The 12,005-nt window shown below is 37.2% G+C and overlaps 1 protein-coding gene across 5 annotated transcripts in view; it reads right to left on the bottom strand.

The window, feature by feature from the left end:
* tsl (membrane-attack complex domain containing protein torso-like) overlaps positions 1 to 12,005 on the bottom strand; it is a 70,389-nt gene that overhangs the window by 17,933 nt on the left and 40,451 nt on the right. For 3 of the 5 annotated variants that reach the window (XM_089739801.1, XM_089739802.1, XM_089739803.1), the window contains exon 2: positions 9,545 to 9,640. The exons of the other annotated variants lie outside the window; for them this stretch is intronic. The gene's annotated coding sequence lies outside the window, so the exon portion shown is untranslated. The remainder of the gene's footprint in view (positions 1 to 9,544; positions 9,641 to 12,005) is intronic. 5 annotated transcript variants of the gene reach the window in all.

Raw genomic sequence — 12,005 nt, 5'->3', positions numbered from 1 at the left:
AAGATCGACATGTGACATACCGCGAAATTCAGGCAACTTTAGACATTGGCATGAGTCAAATACAAATAATCTTGCATGAACAATTAGGTGTAAAAAAGTTGTTTTCCCGATGGATACCGCATTCGCTCTGTGAAGAGCAAAAAGCGGCTCGCGTTACTTGTTGCGTCAGAACTCTCGAAAGATTCCACGCAGGATCCTCAAATGCTGTATACAACATTGTATCAGGTGACGAATCCTGGATATATGTGTACGAACCCGAAACAAAAAACCAGTCACGAGTTTGGGTGTTCGAAAATGAGTTAAAGCCAACAAAAATTGTTCGTTCACGGAGTGTTGCAAAAAAAATGGTGGCCATGTTTGTCTCCAAAACCGGCCATGTTACGACTATTCCTCTTGAGGGACAAAGAACGGTTAATGCAGAATGGTATGCTAGCATTTGTTTGCCACAGGTCGTTTCTGAACTCCGTAAAGAGAACTGCAACCGCCGCATCATCCTCCATCACGACAATACGAGTTCTCACACCGCGCACAAAACAAAAGAATGTTTAGAGCAAGAAAACATAGAATTATTAGACCATCCGCCGTACAGCCCCGAACTAATCCCTAATGATTTCTATACTTTCCCTAAAATAAAGAATAAATTGCGTGGACAGAGATTTTCATCACCTGAAGAAGCTGTGGACGCCTACAAAACGGCCATTTTGGAGACCCCAACTTCCGAATGGAATGGTTGCTTCAAAGATTGGTTCCATCGTATGGAAAAATGTGTCAAATTTCGCGGAGAATACTTCGAAAAGCAATAAATACATTTTTAAATAGTAATGTTGTGTCACTTCGTTAATTCCCGAAATTTTCAGTGCCGCCCTCGTAATATATTTTGTGAAGAAACTCGTAAATTTTTTGTTTCAAATCAAAAAACAAATCTACGTTTAGTTGAGTATGTACGTCAGTACATGACGTAAAATGATGATGGGTATCATCTCAAACAACTCCTGGCGCATTTCCCATGGAACATATGACACAAAACACAAGGAGAACCGAAGCCCTTTCGTAGACTAATGGGTTTTAAGTACTGCTATCTTAGGACTGGTGGTAGGACCTCTTGTGAGTCCGCGCGGGTAGGCACCGCCACCCTGCCTATTTCTGCCGTGAAGCAGTAATGCGTTTCGGTTTGAAGGGTAGGGCAGCCGTTGTAACTGTACTTGAGACCTTAGAACTTATATCTCAAGGTGGGTGGCGCATTTACGTTGTAGATGTCTATGGGCTTCAGTAACCACTTAACACCAGGTGAGCTGTGAGCTCGTCCACCCATCAAGCAATAAATAAAAAAACATGCAATCCAAATCTACCATTTCTTAGTCACATAGACTGCTAAGCATAGTAGACTAAGCAGGGCAAGCAGCGCCAATCCATGCGAACGCAAAACCACTCGCGGCCACGGGCTGAATACATACGTATGCAATTACAAACCGAATTACTTCAAGAGGTGCACTTAAAACACACTTCTGTTCAGTAAATGTTGCAACTGACGCGGCCCAGATTGAGCTCCGATGCCTGCATAAACAATTAGACTGGACCATTTGAGCTCTTATCGGATTTGTAGGTCAAGCGCTTGTAGTACGTATATTCTAAATTTTACGTATTATTACGATTTGGCCTATGATCTGTCTATCGTTGGCGCGAATTAGCTTCGGTGGATCCTAAAACAGTTGAGACTTTGACGTCATGACTCAAGCCGGTTTTTATGCTTTAGTACACTGTATCCCAAACTTATTTTGTCTACTGACCACTTTGAGAATAATTTTTTTTTTTATTTCTTTCTACCTTCTTAATAACCACTATAGCGAGAGCTCAGTCGTGTCTAAGAGTCCTCCTAGATGAAATTAAAAATCGCCTCCCAAGCCTCTACACAAAGCCCCCATTTTTTTCTGGGACTTTTACCGCCCCCCATTAGGCATACAGCGCCCACAAGGGAGAGTTATCACCCACTTTGGGAAAGACTATTTTAGTATGAAGACAAGTTCACGGACCATCTGATGTTAGTAGTTACTGTAATCTATGTACATCATCAGTGCACAGACAAACACTGTTGAACATAGTTCTCCACCAAGGTTCGCCATTATGATCGGTCCTGCGCAGCCCACATCCAGTGGCGTCCTGAGACTTTTAGCAGGTCGTCAGTAACATAGAGTAAGATGCCTACCCTCGCATTGTTGTACAACGATTGTCCGTCCCACCCTTCAAAATGTAACGCAAGACTAATTGGAAGCAGAAAGATTTCTGATATCATAAACCACAGCACGCCACAGCTACACAACAGAGAGACCAACATTCGATTTCCTGCAACATACGGTAAAGCTGGTAAGCCGTACATATACTCTTTTAAGGAAGAAAGGAATACTCGTGGCCCTAAGACCTTCCCAGTTTCACCAGGACAGGTGGGCGAGCATAGCCTCTGCCAGGAGGGATAGGATTTGCTTACAGCTGCCCGAGCGCCTCCAAAGGAGACTTAACAACTCAACAGCAGCTACTTTGACGCCTTCAGCTCTAACACTAGGAGCAGGGTTAGGGACCCTGGTAACCGTACTCGTCGAACTCGACAAAGAGATCGACGTGCAACCTAACCCATGCATCAGCCCGCTGAGTTTCTCGTCAGATCTGCTTAGCGGGTCGCGATTCCGATCCGGTAGTAGATTCATTCGCGAAGCAACGGCTCTTGAGTTATTAGGTCTCCTTCGGAGGCACTCGGGTTAGCAAATCCCATCCCTCTTGGCTGAGCCTTTGCTCGCCCGCCTGTCCTGGTGAAACTGGAAAGGCCTCTGGGCCACCGGTAATCCTTCAATCATAAAAAAGCAGCTACTTCGTGAATCAAATCCACCTTTAAACAACGCTGTGGCATAAATAAACAGACAATGCGTTTTCCTATAACAACATCGGCACAATCAATAAGCCTGCCTTTGCAACAGCCTGTCAGGGTCTCATACGTTTGTTCAGACCGAGACTTATTATGTAAATTGTTGCGAGATTGCTTTTACGAAATTATTCTTTTATTACTACGTGTTCAGTTCGTAACACCTAGTCGCGCTGTTTATGCGTTTTTTTTTGTAAGTAAGTGTACTAGATCACGTGATGAATGAAGATTTAAGCCGTTTTAAAATAAAACGCCTATTACTGGTTCTAGACTGTTTTGTGATTCCGCGCGGGTAGATACGACCACGCTATTCTGCCGTGAATGCGTTTTGATTTGAAGGGTGGGGAAAAGCTGAGACTTACAACTCATGTCTCAAGGTAGGCGAGGGCTTTAACTTATTGATGTTGATTCTTGAACAGTTATTTGGGAGACAGAATCCAATCCTCAGGGTAACAGTCTTGCCATGATGGCACTTCGAATGGTAGACAATGATTCTATGTCAATACAACATTTCATATCTCTGCTGTTACCGATTGAGGATATTGAAACCCGCTATTCTCTTCGTAAGAGTCGACTCAGGTCATACCTCCCATAAAAATACATTTTCCTCAAAACTGAACCAACAAGCTATTCATCTCTGTAAGGTTCTGGTTGTGATTACAAGATTTGACCTGAACATACATACAAAAATCTCAAATCAATATAAAAGATTGCGAATGACAAAATGATACTATACTGTTCTATACATATTTGCCGAATTATTTAAAAATATTTGGATAAAAATATGCTTTAAATCAGTATTAAATACGGTTTATTATGCATATAGAATAACCGTATATAAATGATTTCACGTATTAATGTCACAGAGAATATTTTAAAATTCTTCGATGAATCATACAAGACGGATTTTAATGTGTTTTCAAGATAATAAACTCGAAACCATAACTAATCTAAATTTTTGCATACAAGGCCAGAAGGAAGCATGTTTTGTTATTAACATAACACAATAATTATCATATGCTTTGTTATTTTTAATAGATTCTTTATATTAACATCGGTTCGTTAATTCTTATCGTATCGAATTTTTACGTTAATATTTCATAAAATCGCGAATAGATTTCACGATGAAGGTATAACGGCTTACAACTATAATTTGCGTAATCTATATATAGGTATATATAAAAATGAATTGCTGTTCGTTAGTCTCGCTAAAACTCGAGAACGGCTGGACCGATTTGGCCAATTTTGGTCTTGAATTATTTGTGGAAGTCCACAGAAGGTTTAAAAGGCAGAAAATAATGAAAATGCTCGGAATTAAATAAAAATAACAATTTTGTTTTTTCTTTGATGCGTCCCCCGTCGGAAGATTCCTTTTGTTTGTTTTAAGTTTAATTTATACAAAAGCATAGGTCTTTTATTTATCGATTGAGGCACTACGAAGTCTGCCTGGGTCTATCTGGGTCAGCTAGTTACCCATAAAATCGACACATAGAGCTCAAACCTCTAGGTGCATTCCACGTTGTGTTTCACGGTATATACGATGTGATATGTATTGGCTCCAATGACTAGAACCGAGAAAGAAAATGGTAAAAATAATTTGTAATCGCTTCGTCTTTCCCCATTTATATATCAATACTAGTAATCCCGGTTCGCTATGACTATAGCTAATTGTATTTAAAAACATGAAAAACTGGGAAATATTTACGGGCGATCTATACAACGTTAGAGGTATACTAGGATTCAGTTTGTAACTAATATATAATATAATATGACTAGGTTTCGTTCTCGGATGAAATATCCAAGAACGAAGAGGAGATAAAATGCACGAGCTCACAGCCCACCTGGTGTTAAGGGGTTACTAGAGCCCATAGACATCTACAACGTAAGTGCGCTATCCACCTCGAGATATAAGATATAATTATTTAAATAAAAACCATTTTGTAGCACAAACGGAACGTTTAAATGTTCAATAAAGCGCTAACTATTTGATACTTGCCTATTCCGGTCATTAAAGTATCATTTCGATAAGCTAACTTATATCGCCGTCTATTAGAAACTTATAGAGCTCACGGATAACACCCTTGGCATACATTAAATAAATAATTTGCAATTTATTTATTTATACTTATTGTACACAAAAAGAAAATACAATAAAAACAGATTTAAAAAAAAATATATCTAAATACTATGTACAAAGCGAGCTTAACTCATTCATGAGTTTTCTTCCATAAAACCATTAGCAGAGAGAAATACGATGTATAAGAGGGGAATAGTGTACAATATAAAAGCTATTAAAGCACGATTTTTAAACAAAGCTTTAAAAAAAAAACTAATATAAAATGAAAAATACATATAAATAAACATACATAAAACAATAACTTAAATACAAGTTAAAGTGACAGGAAATGTTTCTTCATTTGACTCTTAAAAACTTCTAGAGAGGAACTAGCACGAATAGGTTGAGGGAGAGAATTCCATAATCTTTTTTTTAATTTTTTTTATTTTTTTTTTATTGCTTAGATGGGTGGACGAGCTCTCAGCCCACCTGGTGTTAAGTGGTTACTGGAGCACATAGACATCCACAACGTAAATCGCACTGCTTGTATTGTGAAAGAGCCACTATAGCGACTAGAGCTGTGTATGGGAGTTTTTAACAGAAGAGAAGTGGCTTGTCGACTAACTTTGCCGTCAGGAATGCAATAATACATTAGTGATAATAAATCGATGAAAGTGATAAAAACTAGACTATCATTCAAGTTGAACCAAAATAGGCGCGATGTGCGAAGTTTAGTTAAAATTGATTCGTTAGTTCAGAAGTTCGTCAAGGACGAACAACCTGACGCGATATCATTATATATATATAGATGTGTTAATGCGGCTATTAGTCAGAATTTAGGCGTTTTATTGCCATACAAGGACAAATGGGCGCACGGCCTGTTGTTAAATGATTACCGAAGCCAATGGACAAAACTTATTTATATTATATAGTTTATCTATTAATTTCTGATGATCACTGATTTCTTTAGACATCACCTAAAGAGACTGAAAACATTGTCTTCGCCTACTACCACGAGACTTTCCAATCAAAAGACATTACTGAATGTTTCCAGTAACTCCAAAACTCAAAAATACTGTATGTTTTTTTGTTTTCGTATCAGTTTTCTATGTGTGGAAATAATGTCTTCATTACTGCTATTTGCTTGTTTGACATGTATTTAGAATTGACGCACGTCAGATATTAATGACGTAATGTTTTACACGGAAAATTGTTGCAAATTTGAGTGTTTCAACAACAAGTCGAAATTTAATAGATAACTAGTGGCCCCGCAGTAGTCGAAATTCGACTATAATTAATTGAAATTATAAACGTAAACATTATTATGGTTATATTGTCAAACACTATTATAATTCGATAATATAATCATAGTATTCGCCAAAACTGCACTATAGATCAATAATATTAAAGACAAACAATATTAATCTATTTTCAAATCGACCACAAACTTAAACAATCACAAAAGTTTCCCAATTGACAGTAAACAAAGAGTATATTTTTATGTATGTGTTGTGTCAAATACACGGTAATGTGTGTAATGGTTTCCTTATTGATTTAAGATTAAAACTTTTATTCATTATTAAAAAAAATAGCATTGTGCACTTTATCTCTTTATTCTCTATAAGTGTGGAAAATTTCATACTCCTCCGTCTGCGCAATTTTCGTAAAAAGGGATACAAAGTTTTTGCTTCACGTATTAATATATAGATGCTATATTAAATGTATTGCACAATGAGGTTTCTGCACGACTTCACGATTTATAGAAAGAATTTGCAATTAGTAACGAGAAACAGTATTGTTCTCTGATGGTGCACTGCGTTTATGTACCTACATATGTATCAATTATACTATAATATGAGATTTGTTATTGCCAAAGGAATCTTAAAGCGCAATGTATTAGATCGATGTTTTACACGATGCGTTACGATTATCGTATATAGAAGCATTTGTAACTGTTAATAAGTTAACAATTTATGACGTGGATAGGCTACGTGGCTACGCATTTACTTAAACATAAAGTATTGAATCAGAATTTTTTTTTATTGCTTATATGGGTGGACGAGCTCACAGCCCATCTGGTGTTAAGTGGTTACTGGAACCCATAGACATCCACAACGTAAATGCGCCACCCACCTTGAGATATAAGTTCTAAGGTCTTAAGTATAGTTACAACGGCTGCCCCACCCTTCAAACCGAAACGCATGACTGCTTCACGGCAGAAATAGGCAGGGTGGTGGTACCCACCCGCGCGGACTTACAAGAGGTCCTACCACCAGTGAATTTAATGATGTTTCGTGTAATTACGATATTTACCTGGTTATAGATGTCTTATTGTCTGGGGATAGCGTTTATTGTTACGCAGATGAAGAAATAAAGCACACGGAATGCTGTTTTCTTATATTCCTAGTTATGGCAGGCAACACTCTAACCATTACTGCCACGAAGTATTAATTTGTTTAAAGTTCAACGCTGGGACAGTCGATCTGGGAGTCTATCGACTGGGAATCTTACGATTCATATTTCGAAAACGCATTTCAAGTCATTAATTGTAAAATTATTGTATTTTCTTCGGTTTTTACGAGTCGTAAACTTAAAACTATTTTTACGGTTTTAATTCGCGTTTTATTTTTTTATTTTTTTTTATTATGTTGTTTCCGAGGTTTGAAATACAGTTACACTTTTTGTTTACATTCGCATTTTCTCCTTTTTTGTTTTCTGATTAATTGTTTTTCTGGTAAACATGAAAAACAAGAATAATCGTCAATCGTTTCTAAATAAAATAAAATCGCTTGACAGCCATAATGGGAAAAAGATTTTAAACGCTTCGTCCTTGCATATTATTTATGTTTAGCTAAATATTTATGAGTAACGGTCACACAATACAAAACTGTAAGTATTTAACATTCAAATGATTTACATTGTTTCTGTACTGTAATATTATTTCCCGTGTGACTTAAAACTATAGGTTCTCTGCGTTTGCGTAATATTTAAAAAAAAACACGACACAGATAAAACAACTTCACTGGCGGGAAATGATAACAAACGATCGAATTAACCTCAGCGCGCGGTGAGGCAACGCATTTTGTATTCTGCGTCTTACACGGATCTGTAATGTTGCATTATGAACTTTGAAATCTACGCGCTCTACACGTGTTTACGAACGACTTCTTAGATTCATTCGCGAAGCAATTGCCCTTGAGTTGTTAGGTCTACTTTGGAGGCGGTCGGGAAGCTGTTAGCAAATCCCAACCTCTCCTGAGCCTTTGCTCGCCTATTTGTCCTGGTAAAACTGGAAAGGCCTCCGCACCACTAATAATCCTTCATTCATAAATAGAAAAAAGAACGACTTCTATGATGGAGGTGTAGCGTCGTCTAATTAAAATGGAATCCGCATAGGTCTAAGTAATCCGAGATGTTTTGACCGTTTTAGTTTTTTTGCCGCGAATCATTCATGTGTTTCATATTGAAGTTTGGGACAGGTGTTACTCAATATAATTGAGACATCGACCTCATGTCTCAAGGTGGGCGGGGGCAATTATTGAGCTCCGGTATCAGCTTGTCACCGATACACCGACTTTGACGGTAATTACTAAACCAACACGAGTGAAGTTTTATTCTTTATGCGATTCGGATCTGGTGGTAGATTTAGCGAAGCATTGCTGTTAGCAAAGTCTAGCAGGCTGAGCCTCATGAGCTTGTCTACACGTTTGGTGAAGATGAATAAACCCTTGAAGTTACTAGCAGTGGGTAGGAAAAAATTATAATGAAGAAACGAAGTTATACTGGCCTACAGGATAAGACGCCCGATATACAACCGGTTATTCGCACAAAGCGATACGACTGTATCGGTGTTCGAATACCAGATATGTATATAATTTTTTAATGAAGGAAGGAAGAAGGATGAAGGAATAACAACGTGTATTAAATATCAAACCCGCAAAAATTATGGTTTGCGTAATCTATACTAATATAGATGCTCGGAGTTTCTTTGATGGATCGAGTCAGAAATGATGAAATTCGTCAAAGAACCAAAGTAACCGACATAGTCCTAAAGGTTAGCAAGCTGAAGTGGCAATGGGCCGGACATACGTGTCGCAGAACCGATGGCCGATGGAGCAGACGTGTTCTGGACTGGAGACCGCGTACCGGTAAACGCAGCGTTGGGCGTCCCCCTGCCCGTTGGACCGATGACTTGCGGCGATATGCTGGGAGAGATTGGATGCGGAAGGCGGAGGATCGTTCATTGTGGCGGACTATGGGAGAGGCCTACATCCAGCAGTGGAGAGATACAGGCTGATGATGATGATACTAATATATAAATCTACAGTGGTTTTTACGGATGTTCCGTTATGACTACTGAATCATGCATCCGATTGACTTGAAACTTGGTATCCATGTAGAAAATACATGTACTTAATGGATAGGCTAATATTTATATGAGTGTTGGACTCCCTACACCAGTTGCGGGGGCGTTAATGATGAGAATCTTTGTGGGGGCGAGAAATGATAATGTTAATTTTAAATGCCCAGCGAAGCGGACGGGTACAGCTGGTTACTTATGCGATGGAGACACAAACCTGATCCCGCGAGGTTGGTGGATGCATTCACGTTGTGAAGTCTACGGGCTCCGGTAACCTCTTAATGTCAGGTGGATCTTGAGTGCAATCAGTCTTCTAGGGAAAGAAAATGAAATATTATAATAATGGAATATCTCGTAACGCAATACACTAGCACCCGTATCTTTAGTCGTTTACACGAGCCTAACTCGACTCGACCCAACCTCCAACGCGCGTTTTGGTATGCTTAGTCGTAAAAATAAACTCCACTCAAACGTCCTTGGAAAATTTTCCTAACCGGAGTGAAGTAGGCGAACTGTCAAGTCAAGGTACGTCGCGATGTACCTTGAATGTTCCTCAAGGCTGGTTTTCTATCAATGTCCAAATAGTATGTGGACCGCAAATGGAAATATATGATATTGTTGTAATGGCCTGGATCTGTTCATGATTCCCGCATATTTTGATAATTTAATTTTGATATATTTATTAATAAAGTAAATAGTTAGAGGTTAGATATTTGAAACTCTTTATTTTATTTACCTACATAAGAGACATATTTTGCTTACTACCTGATAAATAAAGTCAATGCGATTATAAGTTTTATTTATATAATAATAAACTGGTGGTTGTGGAAAAGCACTTCAACAACACGATGCAACCAAAATCACACAAAAGCGGGGAATAAAAATACAAAGCCGGATCCGAAATCTAAAATAATAATAGGTTAGTAAATAAATAATACACTTTCAGATTTACCGCACGCACACATATTTACGATTAACTCAGCAACCAAAACATCAAACAAGTTCATCTAGTGTCAAACAGACAGCGGCAGCTTGACTTTGACATTAAACAATGACCATAGACTACAGAACTCTATGGGTTTGATGCTAGCTTGATCAAATTTTCATCATTATTACCTCACTCGAGGACAGTTGAGGAATATTGTAATGGTCGACTAAAAATACCAAACTCGAGTAAGTTTCGAGGGAATGCTCAAGCATCATCGGATGAGTTAAGAGTGGAGGACTATTTTACGAAACGTCTAAAGATACGGGTGCAAGTATATGTCGGCGTTAAGTCAGCGTTTACACACATAAGTTCTTTTACAATCAAAATACAATACAATTCTATAAAACTTTAACATTACTATTTTATTACAAAAAGCTACGTCTTATTTCTTACACAATTAGCCATTTTGTGATGGTTATAGCAACTACAACTTCTTTTATACAAACAAATGTAATTACTGCGAAACAATTCACAAAATATAGCTTAATATTCAAAGTACATATTTTAGTGATTTTTACATGACCCACATTTAATTTATTTTACATGAATTACTTTTAAGTAATATTAACTAACATTGTTATTATCCGGCCTATTAATAGATGGCGCCAACAACATCATTGCATAACAATTACAATACTTAATTAAATTATTAGTACTGTTAATTATAATATAAATTATTATTAATATTTATGCTTTATTCATATTTAATCATTTATACAGTCATTTGTGTTTTTAAACAATAATATAAACATTAAACATATTCTGAACATTTTCACATCAAAACAGTGTCTGCTAATTATTAAATATGGTAGAATAACAGTTTTGTTGCTAATAATAAATAAATATTAATATAGAATAAACTAAACTATATATTATTATGTTAATTATTGCCAATAGTGGCGTTTGCGCCCATAGATGTATGTTTAACGTTATAAAATATTCTAGAATGCATGAAAAATAAAAAAACTTATTTGCGTTTTCTATAATATACGATATTTAAAGCCTTAATCTCTATTTTGAATCGTATGATTAAATCATGTAAAACTGAACTGCTCTCCTCACTGAATAACAAACGGGTCAGTGAACCAGTGATATGTCTAAGTAAAATTTTTTTTTAAACTAAGCAGTTTTAAAGGTTTTAAATATTAAATAATTTTCTTTATTTATGTACCTGGAATTTAGTTTACTGTTAAATTTTATTATGCTGTTAATAAAATAAATCTACCGAAACGCGGCTATAAGAAGGCATGTTTGCTGTAAATCAGGGTAAGCTTCAGTTTATTACTGATTTTCCAGAAGTACGGTTATTACTATTGCCACCTACGGGGCCAATGTACGGTGCAACGACTTGTCGATGTTCTATCACTAGCGACATCTGTTGATAGTAAAACGAATTCATTTGAACCTGAATCTCGATGTCCACATTTGCGACCAATAATTGATTTTTATTATTTTACGACGTCGACAATTGAGAAGTGAATCGTGTAGTCCCTACGAGAGCTCTTAAAAGTTCAATATTGACTTATAAAAAATATTTGTACTGTGGCATAAGATTATTGTGAATAAACCCACTGAGTTTCTCGCTGGATCTTCTCAGTGGGTCGCGATTCCGATCCGGGGGTAGTTTCTGCAAAGCACTGCCCTTGCTAGGGCTAGTGTTAGCAAATTCTCTGAGGTTAAGCCCGTGAGC

Source organism: Bombyx mandarina, chromosome A1 (assembly GCF_030267445.1).
Source record: "Bombyx mandarina strain Sakado chromosome A1, ASM3026744v2".
Taxonomy (NCBI): domain Eukaryota; kingdom Metazoa; phylum Arthropoda; class Insecta; order Lepidoptera; family Bombycidae; genus Bombyx; species Bombyx mandarina.
This window is presented reverse-complemented; position numbering and strand designations above follow the sequence as displayed.